The sequence below is a fragment of the Rousettus aegyptiacus genome, unplaced genomic scaffold, assembly GCF_014176215.1.
Source record: "Rousettus aegyptiacus isolate mRouAeg1 unplaced genomic scaffold, mRouAeg1.p scaffold_m13_p_6, whole genome shotgun sequence".
Classification (NCBI taxonomy): Eukaryota; Metazoa; Chordata; class Mammalia; order Chiroptera; family Pteropodidae; genus Rousettus; species Rousettus aegyptiacus.
In genome coordinates, this window is record NW_023416309.1 from 88,246,408 (window position 1) to 88,265,457 (window position 19,050).

General features: G+C 39.0%; 2 pseudogenes; one reads left to right on the forward strand and one right to left on the reverse strand.

Annotated features, from left to right (window-relative positions):
* Positions 1-6,445: 6,445 nt before the first annotated feature.
* Positions 6,446-6,564, reverse strand: LOC118604899 (annotated as a pseudogene).
* A 9,729-nt stretch (positions 6,565-16,293) lies between these two features.
* Positions 16,294-16,412, forward strand: LOC118604734 (annotated as a pseudogene).
* The last annotated feature ends 2,638 nt before the right edge of the window (positions 16,413-19,050 follow it).

Consider the following 19,050-nt stretch of genomic DNA (forward strand, 5'->3'; position numbering starts at 1 on the left):
GTAATTTTATCCCAAACTTTCAGTTGCTCAGGCCACAAACCTTGGAGTCATTCTTGACTCCTTTCCAATTCCCCACATCCCCACATTCAATTCAAGAGCAAATTCTGTCTGCTCTGCCTTCAAAATATATCTCATCTCTGTCTACTTCTTTCCATTTTCACTGCTACTACCTGCCCCAAACACCATCACCTTTCATCTGGACTCCTAACTGGATTCCCTGCTTCTGTCCTTGGCCCCTTCATTCAACAATGAAATTAATTCTTTCAAAATATGTTAGCCCATATCATTCCTTTTCTTAAAACCATTCAATGGATTCCCATCACACATTAAGTAAAATCACAAAGTTCAAATGTCTGCCAAGGGCCTGGGTGGTTTGAACCTGCTACTTTTCTGACCTCATCTTCTACCCCCACCTCCTTGCTCACCATACTCCCAAACACTTTGGCCTCATTACACTGCAAGCACATACATGCCTCAGGGCCTTTGAGCTTGCTGTTCACTTTTTCTGGAAACCTCCTGCTGCTTATCTCCTGGCTCACTCCCTAATCATATCTTAAGTCTCTGCTCAAAATCACGTATCAGTGAGACCTTTCTTGAGTACCTCATAAAACTTTCTTCTTAACCCGCTTTATTTTTCCCCCACAAAACTTTCTTCTTTTCCTCCCACAGAATATAAGTTCCAAATGTAAGTTCTAGGCCAACAGGGAATTGCCTGTTTTGCTCACTGCTATATTCCCACAATGGAATAATGTCTGGCACATTGAACTTACTCGGCATTGACTGAATGAATGACTATCAGGAATTAGTTATTTTCAAGTGATAGAAAACCCAATACAAAGATCTAAAACATGAAAATGGAAGGCATTGGCTTGTGTAATGAAAAAGTCCAGGAATATACTGATTTCAGGCATATCTGGAGTCAATGGCTTCAACGATGTTATCAGGACCACAATTCTCTTGTTGTCTCTGCTTTTTCTCCCTCTATGCTGGATTTGTTGTCAGACATACTTTCATTTCGAGGTAGGGAAATGGCAACCAGCAGTGGCAGGTTAATGTTCTTATAGCTCCAAGCAGAAAAAGAAAAGACTTCCTACTCCCAACAATATAAAATCCATGGGCTTGATGTGCATAGCCCGAATTGGTTACATGTCCCCTCTTCCTTAGACCAATCATTGTGGCTGAGAATGCAACACTCGAGTTATCCAGGTACCAGTCACATGGCCCCTCCTGGAGCTGAGGGTGGAGCCAACACACAGAATTCCATGGAGGAAAACCATGAAGTTGTTAGTTGACTAAAGGTCAGTGGATGCTGAATCAGCAAATAACTACCCATTACATTGCCCATTGCCCATTGCCTACACCAGGCAGTCTCTGAAATCGCCGTTTAACAAAACCATGGCGGTAGCAAGATTGTGTGAGAGCCCAGCCTCACTCCTGGCATGGAAATCCAAAGGAAAGTTGTAGTCACTTGGATCAGCCATAGTGCATTTGCAGTGTTGGTAGTGCAGGCAAGGGGCATGTTAGGATCCTTACCAGGTGGCTCACAACTACATGAATATTTTCAATGTAAGGACAAAAACTGAATATTCAGGTTGTGGTGGTGGATAAAAAAGGGGTTCTGAAATAAGTAAAAATTCCTAACTGGGCAGGTCATGGAGGGCAGTCATGCTCCAGGCCTATAACTCCTTTAGTGAAAGATTTTTAAGGAAGCTCTGTCCATTCTTCTCATGTGTTTAGGTTAAGACACCTTTGAAATAAGCATATCCACCCTCAAGAGAAATCTTATTAAGGATGGTGTAATTCAATCCCCGCCTCGATTTCTCCCACCTCCATGTAATCATCCTTAAATTCCCTCCTTAATCTCAAATACATAAAAGAAACTGCAAAACTTATTCTGCAGAGCATTTTAGATTTTGCTTCCCAGTAATTGTCATCAGTTTTAGCTCAAATAAACTCCTGTAAAAATTCTCTACAGGTTTAGACATTTTTTTATTTTTTATTTTATTTTTTAGGCGAGGCAATCCTTGGTAGACCTCACAGATTTCAAGGACCTTGTCAGCTTACAATCCTTTATTTTTTTATTTTTTATGCCTACAGCACCTGGTCTTCCTAGGTGGTCTCCCATCCAAGTACTAACCAGGTCCGATCCTGCTTAGCTTCTGAGATCTGTCTATGGGTTTAGACATTTTTTACATCGATATGGCTAATAAGTTATTGCTACTTTGGTAAATAATGCCCAGCCTTAGTTTCCTCCTCAGTAAAATGCAAATAGTGATACCTGCCTCATAGGGTTACTGCAAAGATTAAAAGAGGTATCCTAATAAAATTATAGTTCCTGGCAGAGAGCAGTCACCTAATAAAAATTAGTTTCCTTTCCTTGGGCTTATATATGCCGCTATATACCACCGAATTGTTATATAACATATGACAGTCATGTGTTTACGATATGCCAAATAGCTAACAGTTATTAGAGTACTCATTAATTGCTGGACACTGGTCATACAGTAATTCATTGAAGCCTCCCCAGATCTCTTTGGGAAGGAAATACTATCCCTCGTATAGGAGATAGAAAGGTTAAGTAACTCACTCAAGGTCCCAAAGCTAGTTAGTGGTAGAGAAGCAGGTATCAAGCCCAGGCATTCTGAATCCAGAGCTGATGCTCTAAACCATTATTACATACATGTTCTTTCTCAGAACTTCTATATCATCCATGTTTAGTTGTTTGTTTTATTACCACCTCTCAAAGGCTGCCACACAAATAAGCACTTAACTAATACTTCTAAATATGATTCAGTGACAGCCATGGAGTCTTTCCTATCTCCCTCCTAGAAAGAACCTGCAGTTGAGTTACTAGGAGCGCACTTAGCTGAGAGCTTCCAGCTTTTTACCATCCCTCTCGGATAGCCCCCCAGCCAACGACAGCTCAGCAGCAATCCTAGGGCCAGGCCATCTCTGCCCACTATGGGTGTCCTCTAATAGGCAATCTTTGCTCTGGAGCTCCTTTCGGGTTGACTGAGATGTTGTTGGGTCTGCATAGTGTCCTGACACTTTCCCTGGCCAATCCTGCTTCCTCCCTTTTCTCTTTCACAGATATTACCTGCTCCACCAATACAACACCTGCATTCCTAACTCCTTCTCAGCATCTGCTTACGAGAGTGGGCTGAGAAAGCAGATGTTAAGAAAGTGTTTGAGGACTGGACTACTCACCACATCTAGATAGTATGTGGGGCATGGAGAGTTTGTGGCACAAGGTGGCAGCCCAATTACTAACACTTTCACTGGTGGTGACTTGGAAGAACATTTCGGTGAAGAAATTGTTGCAGGTACAACAATTCAGACTTTGAAAAATATAGGGGATTGAGTGGGGAGGAGAATGAGGGCAATACATACAAGGACAGTGAATTGGTTGGTTATTATTGAATTACATTGATGTTATACAGTGGGGAATAATGAAAAAACTGAAGACCATTAACAAACAATTGAAAACTAAGTATGAAAGCCAGAGGGCTTCTTTGGTAGTTTACAAAGACATCCTTATTGCTGCAATGAGAGAGCAGAAAAAGCTGAGGACCAAACTCCAGATTTAATAAATAGAATTGCTTCAAGCATGATTGAATCCTCAGCTGAGTTAGTCTGTTTTGCCATGGTGAGAGCCCTGGCATGTGAAGCCTGGGACCCTGATATAAGGTGGGGCCATCTCATGCATGCCCCTGACCATTTTGACTCCTTGGATTCCTCCAAACCATCAGAGACTGCTTCCCACTTAGAGCTAGCTCTCGCCAGTGTGCATAACACTGTAGAAGCCTCAACTTCACAAGACAACAGGGATCCCCCTCGGCACCTGCCTCACCTTCTCTCCTGGCGGCTAGGCTGCAACTGTGTTAAGTTGCTTTGCCAGGGCATTTTCCTTCAGCAGGGTCTGATAAAGGAAGAAAGCATTACCCCCAGTAGAGCTATGAGAATAAGCCAGCATATCCCAGTAGGGGCCAGAAAGTACTCACAGATTGGATTTTAAGGGTGCCTGATCAAGTAGGATGGAACATGAGACCACTTAAAAGGACAGTTTATTGAACTCCCATATCCCTAACCTCCCAGGAAATGGGATTTAATACCCTGCCAAGGGCTCTAGGGGATGGTGCACACTCACGGTCGGGGCGGTTCCCAGAAGCATGAAGAAACTAATGGTTCACTATGAGTGAAGTCAAATGTCTGAATTGCCCTGACAGATGGTAGAGGAAGGAGTAAAGATGCTGAGGGAAGTGGGTGTGTTGGAAAAGGTATTTTATGTCAGGCCAGAAGACCCACAAGAAGATTGTTACACATATAGACCCGGAGTACATTTTATTTGCCAAAGCCATCAAGAATATGCTAGTGAGAAGGACACCAGCATCAGGAAGAAGATCAGTGGTGGTTAAGGCTGCCAGTAGGAGAGGCTGTCACAGAGCTTGGTTCACTGATGGAAATGGGCCTGATGGGCTTCTGTAGCAACAGAGGCCAGAGGGCAGCACTCAACCACCAGAAGCCAGCATGGGGGTCGGGGGGTGAGGGTGTGGGGGATTCACAATTATTGTAATGACTAGCAAAGTGGAATAGCAGCCAAAGGGTCTTGACCCAAAGAGAGTTGTAGAGATGGAATATGGCATCCCAAGGGGCAAAATAGATGGACAGCCAATATGGGTTTCGCTTAATGTATATAATAAAAAAAAAAAAAAGCAAGGATGAAGGAGCAGGAGGCTGACCGTGGTTGCCCTAATAAAAATAAAAAGTCCCAATTGGAGAACGAACAAGAGTTCTGTACAAACTACAAGCTATGGTTCCTTTCTGGGTACTTTTAGTTCCCCGTGTCCCTGGATGAGCAGGCAAGAAGAAGAGTCACCATCTTGGCAAGGGTAATTGGCTCTGTTTCGCAGGAAAAGGTAGGGCTATTGTTACAAATGAGCCAAGGAGGAAGATGTATGGAACTCAAGTGATCCACTTGTGTGCTTTACGATACCCCCTTGCCTGACTAAGAACGTACATGGACAAGTGCAGCAATCCCTGCTTGAAAAAGGTATTGTTACCAGTGGGTCAGACCCCTCAGAAATGAAGGTTCTGATCCATCACCAGGAAAATCATTGAGATTGGTTGAGATAATAGCTAAAGGCAAGTAAATTTAGAATAGATAATACAGTGGAGAGAGCATGAGTACCAGTTGCAGCTCCGAGACCAACTGCAATGATGGGGACTATAGTTTATCTGCTAAGGGGTAATAATATCGTCTAAGTTTCTCTGCAAGAAAAAAGATCCACTGGAACCCAAGAGGACCTGCTCCCCAAACGTGAATGAAGAAGTAGATCCACACGGTGCAAGGCGGTGAACTGTGGCAGATAGTGAGAGGCACCACTTGGATTGATCTCCTCCCTTCAAGAAAGAATTTCCATTCAGTTGCAAGAAGAGCAATTAGCTGACAGCCTCCAGCTGTAACATCTTCAGACTGTACCTCTGTTTTGAGTTGAGGCCACACTTTTCCTGAATAGTCTCTAGGCAATAATTGAACATGGTTATTTAACTAGGGCCAGACTGTTTCTGCCCAGCTCGGATCTCCTCTAATTGACAATCTTTGCTGCAGAGCTTCCCACTGAGTTGCCAGAACTTTGTCAGATCTGCATTGTGTTCTGAGTCGCCCCTTGTTCAATCCTGTTTCCTCCCCATTTTTCTTTCGCAAGTGTCTGAGACTCAACATAGTCCAAATGCTTTCCCTGTCCAACCCTGCTTCCTCCCCTTTTTTCTTCCACAGACATTTTACCCAAATCAACTCTTTGCACTCTTAACTCCATCTCAGTGTCTGCTTCCTGGAAGACACAGCAGACACAGATGGTTACAAAAGATGACTTCCTCCCCCTGTGACTTTGGGCAAGTGACTTAAACTCTTTAAGCTTCCGTTTTCTCAGTATAAAGTGAAGATATTATTACCTCTTTCATTGGATTATTGGGGGGCCTAACTGCATAAAATATTTAAGATTTTTATGAGAATTAAATGAGGAACTGCATAAAAAATGTTTGGCAGACAACCTTGCACATTTGGTAAATGTTAGCTGTTACGCTAATGGAGGAGATAAGGCAGGTGCGTACGAATGGAGATTCTTTAGCTTTCTTCCATCCTAGTGGATATGTTTATTTGCCCAGGAGTGGAGAATTGTTATTATTTTTCCCCCATTACCATTAACATCTTCATCTGCAATGAGAAAAGAGCATCGATTATGCCAAACCAAGAAGGTAGAAATAACCCCCAAGTACAAGTGATAGTAATGGTTTCTAGAAAGGTGGTTTTTTTTTATTGGTATAATAATGACAATCAAAATTTGAGATGGAAATTGAATTGTGATTTTGTAACCAAATGTAAATCTACATGTTAAAGCATGAAAAACAATAAACATTTTTGTTTGTTTGTTTATTTATTTATTTACACCTACAGCATCTGGTATTCTTAGGTGGTCTTTCATCCAAGTACTAACCAGGGCCAACCCTGCTTAGCTTCCAAGATCAGGTGGGATTGGGCACGTTCTGGGTGGCATGGCCATAAATCATTTTTTTATATTTAAAAACCTTATTACAGGATGGGTAATTTATCCTCCTACAATGAATTTTAAGGTGACAGTAACAGGTCCATCAACGTGATACATTTCAGTTTTTAATAATATGTGGTTTCCTTTTTAAATCAAAACTTTTTAATCTCATTCTCATGTATAAATATGCACACATCTATTTGGGCTAAATTTTTCACAAAGGTAGAAACTTTATCCAATGTCTAACCCAGCAAAAAAATTTTAGCTGTCCAGTGGCTGTAAACTGCCTATGATGAGGTTTGTGCTGACTTAAGTCACATCTGAACTCAATTTATGGTACAAGACATTTATTAAAATACTTATTACTTCCTCTGCTGAGTCCTTCAGCTAGTGGAATATTAAAAGACATATAACCTGGAGGATTTTACTTAATTATATTCTGCTATTGATTTTAAAGGAGAAACCCATCATTACAGTGCACTAAGCCATGAGATTGAAATAGCTATCCTTTAGGAGAGAAGCTGACACAAATGTTTAATTTAGTAATTTTTGGACAGCCATGCTATTTTCTGCAACTATTGCTTTTAAAATTAATTTTGAAGAATTTTTTTTTACTGCAAGTGGACAGTGTGAGTATGAAAAATTCTCGTCCCATGAAAATATCCAGAGTATTTTATTTAATATTCCCACCAAGAACTCACCCCCGAACTCAGATTACTGAATTCACAAATTCGAATGCACATTCTCCTTCTGGGAAAAAAAATATTTTTTAAATCTCTGCTGGTCTGTAATTAGAACAATAATGATTGTCTTTTCTGTTTCTTAGAATATCATCCTAAATTTCTGTTTTAACCACTGTCTTAACAATCTCTTTGATGATTACTTGAATATGAAATCATAAAGACACACCTGCTCCAAAATAGCAATTAGACGCATTGCCCTCACCCTTAAAAAGACATTAAAGCTTCACGTTATATAGTCTACATATTCCCTAACTAGTCATTAGTTGCTTTTTCACAAAAGTAAAGCCACTGGCATATCATGTAACATTTCTTCCTGTTCCACTGCTCCTCTCTGCAACCATTTAGAAGCTCTTCCTATCCCTTCATTTGCTTCCAACATTGCACACATTTTCTTCTCATGCTTAAAAATAAATGTCAAGTTCCTGATCTTTTGTTAAAGATTCATTGCCAAAGATGGTTTCACAGTGGGAACCTTGCTAGGGAGAGAGTTGGCTCACATTCCTGCTAAGAACAGTAACCTGGGAATGATGGAAAAATAATTATAATCAATGTCAGAGAGCATATGGGTTTTTGAGACGTCTGCCAAATAGGATTTGCACTAATCCTTTCCATCCACTATCAGTCGGGTGACTCTAGCAGACAAATTCCTCATATTTGGATAAATGAAATCTCAAATCTCATATATATATCCCCCGCATCTGAGAGGTGTCTGAGAGGAATCAGTAAATGCCTTGCATTTCTTAATCTTAGTTTCCATAAAACTACAATTATTGTGCTTTTGTGTCTCTAAATGTGGAACTGCTTTATTTCTACTTCATCCTTTATCCTGGGTGACCCATTAGGGTCAGTCCACAGATAGTGAAAGAAACGATACGATTTTAATATATACATTGAAAAAAAACCTCACATTTTAAAAGCATTGTACTTTATGTTGATGTGTGTTTCAGCGGGATGCACCCCAACAGTATGTGTTGTTTCTAAGAGGGGAATATGCTGAACCGATTAAATGGGAACAAAATCACCTGGTGCATATCATTATGGAATACAGTCCTGGGTGATTTAATTAAGATCTTGCTTGTTTCAAAGGGGCTTTCCAAGTATTTTTCCACTGAGCTTATATTTTACTTTACCGTCCACCTGCTTTGCTTCTCCTGGAATATATGCCAGGTGGTATATAATTCTTTTAGGAGAGAATTTCTGTCTGTGGAATCTCAGAACACAGGGAAAGCAGAAGCAGATTTGAATTTTCCTTACAAGTCTCTGTATTTCAAACATTTGATGCCTTGGAGCAATTCGACTCTTTTCTACACAGTGGAAGGATAAAAATCCAGCTTCTTGTAAACTGGCATTCTAGTATTTTTTAACCATAAGTAAATCAATAAACACAATAAATACATCACATGCTTTCTTATTACACAATGCAGAGAGCAGATGAAGGGAGGGACATTCTAATTAAATATTGGGAGTTTTTGTTTCCAATATTTAGATCATTTTAAACAAAGAGAAAAATGGATTAGAAATGAGGTTGCCGTTTCCTACAATGGAGCTCATTCACAGATCTAGCACCCAATTAACAAAGATACAATAAATTGGGCATCTACCTCTCTGTCATAAGGCTCCTCTGTTCCTGTGGAGACATTCAATATAGCTATCTCAGCATTCAAGTAGTATTCTAAAATAAAGATTTTTAGAGAGGAGTTGTGTTGACATTGTGGTTCCCCACCGATACAACCAAGCCCCAGCTCCTACTGCCATAGTTACAAAGATGAAATGACTTTTTTCTCCAAGCATCATTATCAGCTTCCAGGAAGACTTGCATTTCACTTATTTTTCCCCCAGCATACATCTGTAAAACCTTATAAAAACTCTAAGATGACCAATATCCCTAAAATCAACTGGGTGCAACTCTGTATTTGTTGAGTAAAATGAGTCAGAAATGGACCTTCCCACATAGCAACTGTTCAGAGCAGGATGAAGACAGGAACTCAAAGACTGTAAGCATTTTTGACTCAGCAAAAAAATTTCCAGCTATATTTTCTCTTTAACTGGTTTGATAGAACCTAGAAATCTAATTCGTCAAATACTGGTCTCATATATTTTGTGAGGATACTATGTACATCATCAAAATGCTCCATAATTTGAATTATGAGGTAGCCAAATAAGATTACAGGAGTCTTCCTCTTCTTGAGTAGCCTGAGCTGTGCTTATTAATAATAGAAACCCCTCATCCACTCCTTCACTCCAATGTCCTACTAAATTGTGTTCCCAAGTTTATTAGGAAGTTGGTTGTTTAGAAATACAAATGGCTTTTCTTTATGCATAATGGTATAAATGGTAGTTAAATTTCAGGCATAAACCCCAAATCTGATTGACCAGAAGATGTCGAACTCCAGCTTTTAGGAGTCAACATCTGTACTGATTATTCTCCATTTATCAACTCCTCCGTGCTCTGAAATGCTTGTCTCTTACAGATTCATTCACCTGGGTCCCTTTGCTGCCTGGCTTCCATCTGGCTTTAGCCAAGAAGAGGCATCCATCAGAGATAGGAGAGTAAGAGGAGAGAGAGGATGGGGTATTTCTTCATCTGGCAGTGGCTGTGTCCTTCCAAGGCTACATCTCTAGCTGGGCAGGTCCTCCCCCCACAGCTCTGGTTCTTACTGGCTTTTGGGAACAACATTCTCTCTCCTTTGCCCTCAATAACTGCTCACCGCTCTTGCTGGTCTTTGGTATCTCAAATTCCTGTGTTGGTTCTCTTAACTCTGCCCCACCTCAGTTAATAATCTCTTCATTAAAATTTCTTCATTTGTACCATCTGAGTGGAATTCCGGCCATCAAGACCCTGACTGAGTGAAGGAGAGGAAATCAGTTTCTTATTCCTTTCCAGCATGCAGAAGTCACTGGCAGAACTTCAGACAGGATCATTCATATATCCGATAACTATTAATTATGCTTATGTGTTACTCATTGTGAAAAAAACAGATCTAAGTCCCTACCTTCAAGGAATTTACTTTTCTGGTTGGGAAGACAAACTTAGTAAATACATCAATGAATAAACAAAATTGTTATATGTTCTGGGAAATATTATATAGGAAATAAACAGGGTGTACTGATAGAAAGTCATTGGTGGGGGAAGGCAATTTTGGATAGGGTGATCAGAGAAGGTCTCGCTGAGAAGGTGACATTTAACCGAGACCTCAATGTTGAGAAAGAAATAGCCGTCTTGCAAAGAGCTGGCAAAGGGCAGGGGAAATGTGTTCCAGGCAGAAGGAGCTGAAAGAGAAAAAAGGCTTAGAGTTGGGAAAAGTGCTTGGTGGGAAAACCAGGACCTATGGCAGCTGTTTGACTTGAGAGGAAATTAAAGGCAGATATTTGCAAGCCGCATGGGGAGTTGAAGGAAGAAAAGTGTGACTGGAGTAGGGGCCATGTGGAGAATGGTACAAGATGAGGCTGGATAGGATGTTCAAAGAACTCAAGGCATAGCCCTATAGACCAGGGTAAAGACTATGGATTTTATTCCAAGTATAATGAGAAGCCATGAAGAGTTTTAAAGAGCAAAGTGATATGATTTGATCTATCTTTTTCAAAGATCACTCTGGCTGCTCTATGGCAAAGGGCTTCTGGGGAAAACAAGTGGAATCAGAGAGAAGAGTCAGAATGCTATTGAAATAATCCAAGCAGAAAATGACTACATTTTGTTCTAAAGTGGCGGGAGTGGAGATGAAGAGAAGCAGAACTCATCAAGTTTTTCATTGGTGGTAGAGCTGATAGGATTCGCTAAGGATTAAGTATGGGGGAGGCATGGAAAAGCCAAGAATCAGGGATGACTCCCAGGTGTCTATCTTGGGCCACTGGCTAGGTGGCAGAGGTATTTATGGCAGAGGAGGAAGACTAGGGGAAGAATAGAGATGAACGATTGATAAGATGAAGATGTCTATGAATCATCCAAGGAAAAATGTCAAGCAGGCAGATGGCTATCTGAGCCTGGGGTACAGGGGTCAGATTTGAGCTAGGGATCTTTCTTCCAGTCTCAGAGTGGTCAAGCAGGTTTCTCAGGCCAACCTGGCTTAGACTGAAAGGGAGCCCCACCAGGCCTGCGTGAACTCACTAGGAGTCTACCTAGGTTTTAGATGGGAAGCCCTAATTAGTAAAAAGCATTTCTATATCTCACTTTGTCATTAGTACACACATTTTCTTTCAAGACCTCAAAGAAAGAGATGGCTAATTGAAAGCAAGTTTTGAGAATTCCTAGGTCCCTGACTAAATACTTTTGTAATCTTGCCTCTAGAGTTTCAGTTTCCATATGACTTAATGGTATATTTAAAGAAAAGCTCTCAGAGTCCAGTTTGGCTGACGTACAATAATATCATTATGGGGAGACATACCCATAGTAAGAGATAAGGTTCCAAGGCTTTTCATCTCAGTTGTCATGGCGACAGCAGCAAGAACCCTGGAGGTAGGAAGGAGGAAGAAGGAGGAGAGAGAAGAAAGCAGAAGCTGTGGTTACTGTTAGTCTTTGGAAGATAATTAAAGACAGATATTTGCAAGCTGCATGGAGAACATACCCTGTTGATCCAGGGCAGTTATAAGTATACGATTTACAGTTTGTAAGTGGACAATTTGTTCATTTTAAAACCAAAGATACACATGAAAGCTTTATCAGACTTGAGATCCAGAAGTATGTTGTGCATCTGTCTTATTCATTGTGCCCATTGCATTGTCTGGGGCTCCATGTACTTGAATGAATGAACCGATGAGGTTTCAAAAGAAGAATCTTCTTTTTATTTTATATGAGTTCTGAAGTTGCTAGGTAAAAGGATCCTTTGGGTAAAGATTCTATTTTCCATCAAAATCATATTCATATTGTGGTCAGTGATTACAGGGTGTCAAGCCTGAAAGAAAGACTCACCCCAAACCAAAAGACCGAGTCAGGAAATCTCACTCTCTGGAGTTGACACTGATGATTGATTACTCATGAACCATGGATAGGATGTTATATAACTATATTCTTTCCATGAGGACCCATTGTAATAATAGGCTTTGGATTAGATTCTTGAGGTAATTAAATATCACCTATAAATTGAGGATCCCTAATGTATTGAAAGTTGTAGAAGTGAGGAAAGGTGATGGTGTGATAAAGAGTAGAGAGACCAGTGATCAAAAATTCTGTCAACCCTAAAAAACAGGGAGACCTGGAGAATGAAAATTTGTGTAAGGGCGTGTAGTATGTATGGTGTTCCCAAATATTCAGACATTCCAAAGGGAAAATCCTGGTGTGGACCCTTCAGTCGCTGATGTAAAATATCCCTCAAGACCTTTTGATTTTTCTTTGCTCTGATTCTGTGCTCACCAAGCAACTGATATCTTAGTTACTAATTCTGTTTCCTTTCCATCCTAAAGGGAGTAAGTACCCTGGATAAGAAATGTGCCTATCTAATAATTGGAAAAGTAGATTCCCCTTCCAAATTGCACTGAAAATCAGATTCAATCACCATGCCACGATCTCCCAGCTCTCATGATCTGGCACCTGCTGATCTCCTTGACCTTGGCTCCTGTCACTCTTTCCCTTTGTGCTAAACTCTGGTCACGCTGGCCTTCTTTTCATTCCTGAAACATCCCAAACTTTTTCCCATTTTACAGTCTTCACACTTCCAGTTTTACCTGCCAACGACACTCTCCCCGCACCCCGCACCCCACCACCTCCCCATGGCTGGTTACTTCTTACTAGTCAGGTCTCAGCTCAGATGTCACCTCCCCGCACAAGTCTTCCCTGATCTCTGTGCCTGTTGTTGTAACCTTTCCCGTCTGACCTGTCCCCTCCCCCAGTCACTATCTATCCCTTAGCCTGTTCTATTACTATATAATATCTTATTTACTTGCTTAGTATCTGATTCCCAAACTAGAATAAAAATCCAACACAGCTGTAGCCCCAGCACTTATCACAGAATACTCAATTAATATTTGTTAAATGAGTTGAATGTGGAAAAAGTAAAGTATGAGTAGGTCTAGACTAGAGAGTGGAGATGCAAACAGGGAGAGCAGATCTGAGGTAAATGGAACTTCCCCTTGCTTCCACACTGTTAATTTTACAAAGCACCATTAAAGTGCCAGTCATGGCATACATTTGATTTTTGTTTTTGTATATCCCTTTGCCCCCACTCCACTTTAGACCATGGAAAACATGGGGACAAGGACCTTGTTCATGTTTGCATCCCCAAACGTCCAAATAAATGTTTGTAGGATCTCTTAAATAGCCTGCTGATGGAAATGGGCAGTTCGGGGGGAAATTAGAGGCTTTCTGTTGGGTGAGCTTGGCTTAACTGGCTGTGCAAGTGCCTGCCAAAATAAGCAGTTTATAAAAGAAAACAAAAAGGTGTGTATGGATACTGGCAGCACCAAAAGATGGCCTAGAATGAGTCCTTTAGCCCTCCCTCCTCTATAGTCTCCACTGGCACCTCCAAGTAACCCCCAAAAAGATTCCAGGCAATACCTCAACCGGATCGCTGCCCTGAGCTCTTCCTGCCTAGAAATGCGAGCATACCATCTCTGTACATGGAAGTCAGACAGAAACAGCTCCCACTTGACAAAAGCCCCAAAAAAGACTTATGAAAACAGCTAAAGTAAGGGAGCACCAAGGAGGCACCAGTAAGGACCAGCGTTCAACAAGGAGTGACTGGAAAAAACTGTGTAATGTTTTAAACATTGCCAAGCTGAATAACATGAGACAGAACTTATTTAGCTTAACTATATATAGTTTGCATGCTGGAATTCACTCATACTATATATAGTAGAGTTTTATTCATGCACTTGAACTGATTATGTGTGCTGGACTAAAGTGTTCCAGTGGTGCCAGAAATGAAGAGGAAATGGAAATCTTCCACGGACCTATAAGCATGTTCTTTATGCCCATTGCCATTTTCATTAATCCGTGGTGGCGGCGGAAAACTAACTGAGACCAGCCATGGAATAACAGAGTAGAACCTCCCCTGGAAAGAATGTGTCTTTTCAGTCTTTTCTTTGTGGAGTATTTATTTATTTTAAAACTGGCTATGGTCGTGATTCAGAAATAATACATGTTAAAAGAGGATTTTAAAGGCCCCAGTAATTACCCAGCTCTTATAACAAAAGAATAACACAAAAATAGTTTATTGTCTAATTCAAGAAAGACAGTTCTATCAAACTGCTCATTATTAACCATTTCATAAGTTTCAGTCTTTGGGAAATAAGCAATTTTTATTTAACTCCTGCTCTTTCTTGATTCAAATAGCAGTGTTTCCTACTTGCTTTGAAAAGTAAAATGTTCTCTGAATAGCCTATTTCTGGCTGAAAAACTCTTTTTAATTCAGGAGTCTCAAATTTCTTTTAGAAAGCTACTTTTAGTCATCTCCCCTGAACCTGAGATGTGACTTCAGCTCTGCCTGGATTTTTTGGCTCACCTCAATCAATAACTTTTTTTTTTTTTTCACATAGGTCAGTTTGGGTTGGGTTTTCTGACACCTGCATCAAATACAGGTAGAACCTGTAGAAAATTTAGTACTTGAGCAAGAAAGGAGAGTAGGTTTAGGATTTATGGGTCTGCTGGAAGCAATTGGTGAGAGGATGTACGCAGAAAGACCTAATGATAACTTTGTAGATCTCAATCTACTGATTGGGAACTCTGACCTTCCAAGTAATTTTTATTTTAATTTAATTTTATATTTCATGACCCAAAAGTCAAAACTAAATAAAATGGTGCACACAAATAGATTCTACTCCTTTCCTGGTCCCACTCTAGCTCTTTTACTTCATGGGTAATAATTTTTAATTGTTTTGTTATTGTTGTTGTTTGTGCTTCCAGTGTTCTTTACGCAATACAAATACAAATATATTTTTATTCCCCTTTTTTGTTATACACACAAAAATAGTATAGTTGCCTCTGTTCTACATGCATTTATATTTCTTTGATACATGTTCATTCACAGAGTGCCCATCTTTGGAATTCTATAGTGCCTTTGATGAGTCCTGGTTGCTTTCCACATAATATTTGAAATGGCTCAGAGCCTTATTTAGTATATCCTACCACTTCTCTGCTCTGTTACCCTGGAGACATCTTGGTTTAACACCAGAGAATCCTATTTCACCAGAATAAGAATTCAAATCAAGTAGCTAAAATGAAGGCCTGACTCTAAACTAAAGAAAAGAAACGGATCTAGAAAGTCTAACCTGAATACTAATAAATGGGCTATTGTGGGGCGGGGAGAGCTATGAAAATAAAAATACCGAGAAGTCTAAATTTTGAGATGAATAAGAGAAGTTAGTATTGCAGTTCCATAGGCAAATATCCCAGAAAGAATAGCATATATTGCCACCAAATGATCAACGGTTTTGAATAAGTGTCAAATTCATCCTCTTGGTTGGGTAAAGACCTCTAATCAAAGTAATACACTGACTGATATGCTCTTAACATTCACAGATATCTTACTAACCCTTTCAACAGACAGTGGCTGAAACAGGGCTTTGACAGGCCTGACAGCTTCAGAACTCAGACTTGAAAACATGGGATAATTCACTTGGGGTAATGTGAAGGAAAACATTTCAAACTGAGTTTGTATGGTGGAAGAGTTAAAATTAACCTTTTTCTAAAAAATTATATTTAGCCTTCAATATGAGAGAAAATGTCTAAAAGAATATGGATTTCAATGAAACAATAGGTTGAAAATGAAAGGCAACCTACAGATAGACATAATTTCACTGCAAAAATACTTGATAATTTTCCCTATTCTATTAGGCATTTGGCATTTGCACAGTAAGCACAGTGCTTGGCACGTACTGGCTGCTGAATAACTAACTCTTTGTGGGTGAGCGAAGAAATGAATATCTATGTAAAACGTGATCGTCATTGTTTTCCCCTAATACCGAGAGGCAAACCACCACGTGCGAACGTTAACTTAGTTCATTTTAGTATTTATGCAAAGGTTTCTTAGCTGGATTTGGTAGGGGAAAACTATTTTGTAAAAAGGACATTACCAATCTATAGCCTTGCCTCCTTGAACAAACCCAATCCCGTCTGATCTCAGAATCTAAGCAGGGTCGGGCCTGGTTAGTACTTGGATGGGAGACCAGCTAGGAAGGCTAGGTGCTGTAGGCATAAAAAATAAAAAAATAATAAGGGATTGTAAGCTGACAAGGTCCTTGCAATCTGTGAGGTCAATCAAGGGTTGCCTTGCCTAAAATATAAAAAAAATTTTTTAAAAGGAAATTATTACTGGATCTCAGTTTTGGGTTACTTTTTTCTTTTCTTATATATTACAAAACTGTGTATTGACACACCCAGTGAGGGCTGATGTTTTCTCTGAGTTGGTTAGATTTTAAATGGGTTACATAAACACATTTTCATTTTTTTGGTTTCATGTAGGTCTTAATTAGAAGTAAATGAGCCTGCTATTCTGTTATTTCATCCTTTAAATAATTAGCATTTATTGCTTACTTTCCTTTTGATCTTCTAAAATTCCAGTTGGTGATTTAGAAGCCATGAGGAAAATTTTTTGTTTAATTTTTAGATAAATATATTTGCCATTTATGTCCTACCAAGCCACAACCCCCAAAGAATAAATAAAAATTCAAAGCAGATATTCACAAAGAAAATAAGCCTTATAACAATATACTACAGTTTCTGTAAAACGCAGTCTAAATAGTTAAAGGTTAGAGCTTCATTTTTTGATCCTAAAAATGAAATATTCATTTGCTGGGCAGGTGATACTGTGAATGTATTTTCGGGCGCTGAGATCTTAGAAAACAATAATTGAACATACTTTATTCTAAAATATGTGTTTATTATTAATTGAGGCAAATGCTTTATGCTTTTGCCAGATTTCAATAATTTTGTTCTGAGCACCATAAAGCACCTTACATATTGGAGCTATTGCTACTATTCTAAGAAAGCACATTTATAAGAGCTAATTTAGCATTAAACTTATTCCAGTCATAAATCTTGAGTCTCAAAATATGATTTACACTTGTAAAATAGATTTACACTTATAAAATAAGCAGGTTTCAATTAAAAGTCAATAGGTTATGCCTAAGCATCAATTAATTTTTGCCCTGGGGCACATACCGTTTCTTTATTAAATAGCCTAATAGAAAACACTTATCATCAAGGTTTTATTTCTTCACTAACACACCATGTGTGAAAAATACATTCTTGGCACAATGTATTATACAATGGAGTTTGATTACTTACATATGTTTTTTGACGTTTACAAAACCTGCATTGTCCTCAGAAGGTAATACAGAGTATTTGAGGCTATAGACTACAAACAACGGAAAAACAAGTCGGTTTGCAATTTGAATAGATTGGCATGTGTAACCAAGAAACAATAGAGACACTCCTTGTTTGTGGCTTTTCTAGAATGTAGTAAACAACTGACTTTTAAGGATGGGTCGCAAACCAAAAATTATAACAAAACAAAATCTTAAGGAAGCAGTACAAAGAAGATGAGAAATCGAAAGGAAAAAATAAAGGAGACAATAAAATCTGCCTGAAGATTTGGCCACCAAGAAACCTGAACTTAATATACATTCACGTAATACTAAGGGCCTTTGATTCTGTTTTGATGCAGATCTAAAGATCAGTGCAATTAAAAACAAGAACAGCTACAACAATTATGACCTTCCCGTTTTTCTTCTTTCTCCTAACAGCTAACTACCCTACTACAGAGCTTCCACTTCATCACTCTTTGCTCATCAAGGACCTTTGATTCACTTTTACTCTTTACAAATTTAATTGACAATGATGCTGTTATAAATATCAAATTACTATTCATGACATTATCTGCTTTATAATGACTAAATGTCACCATTAAATTCTAAATCCACTTCCCTTATAAAAATGCCTTTGTGGAATGAGTCATTTTTTTTTTTTCAGGGTTTCTCAGAGTTGAGAACATCTTATCAGTCATAATTTTAAAAAATAGGGCACAGATCTTCTAAGTCTCAAATTATTTTATTGAGCATTTAAGTCTAATTTGTGCCTCTGTTGCATTTGTGTCAGAGCAGTTGTTTGCATTGGACCCAAGTTTTTACAAAGTCCTTCATGAGGGATTAAATTTAATTTAGGTCTAGCTTTTAGCCACTGGTTATCATAATGATATATTTTCTACTATGTGCATGTTTCTATATATTTTCAGAACATCATGTGTTTTGCTGTTTACTTTGTAGAATTTGCAACTCTTTCAATTATTTCAGAGGTTTTTTAATCCTTAAAAATGTTTAAATTGCTTACTTTTATAAATATAATACAATATTTAAAATAAATGTATACATTATGCTGACTTTAGAAGAAGAAGGAACAATTCCAAACTAAACTCAAGATGTGGAAATTTCTTTGCCCTACATTAATTTAAAACAGAGAACTCTTTGTCCAGTTCTGGTGGAATAAAGAGAAGTTCTACTGATCAATATTCCACAGGATTCTATCCAACAAGCCTGAGTTGTTGCTTTTTTTGAATGTTGTTTGCATAGTTAAGGTAAAGAAGGAAGTGTCTAGAAAGGTGGGACGGGGAAGGAAATAAATTCCTGTAATGTTTAATTCATGTATTTGTACTCTAGTGATTTAAACATTACTCAACACATGTGCTAGTCAGCTCAAGTTGCTAACTAAATATAGGTCCCAGGAGATTAATAAATGTACCTATCACCTTTAGAGAACTCTAGTTACAGGGCAGCCATTTCCTCTTCCTGTTCATGCCTTCTGTTTCGCATTATCCTAAGTGGCCAAGTCCAACCTA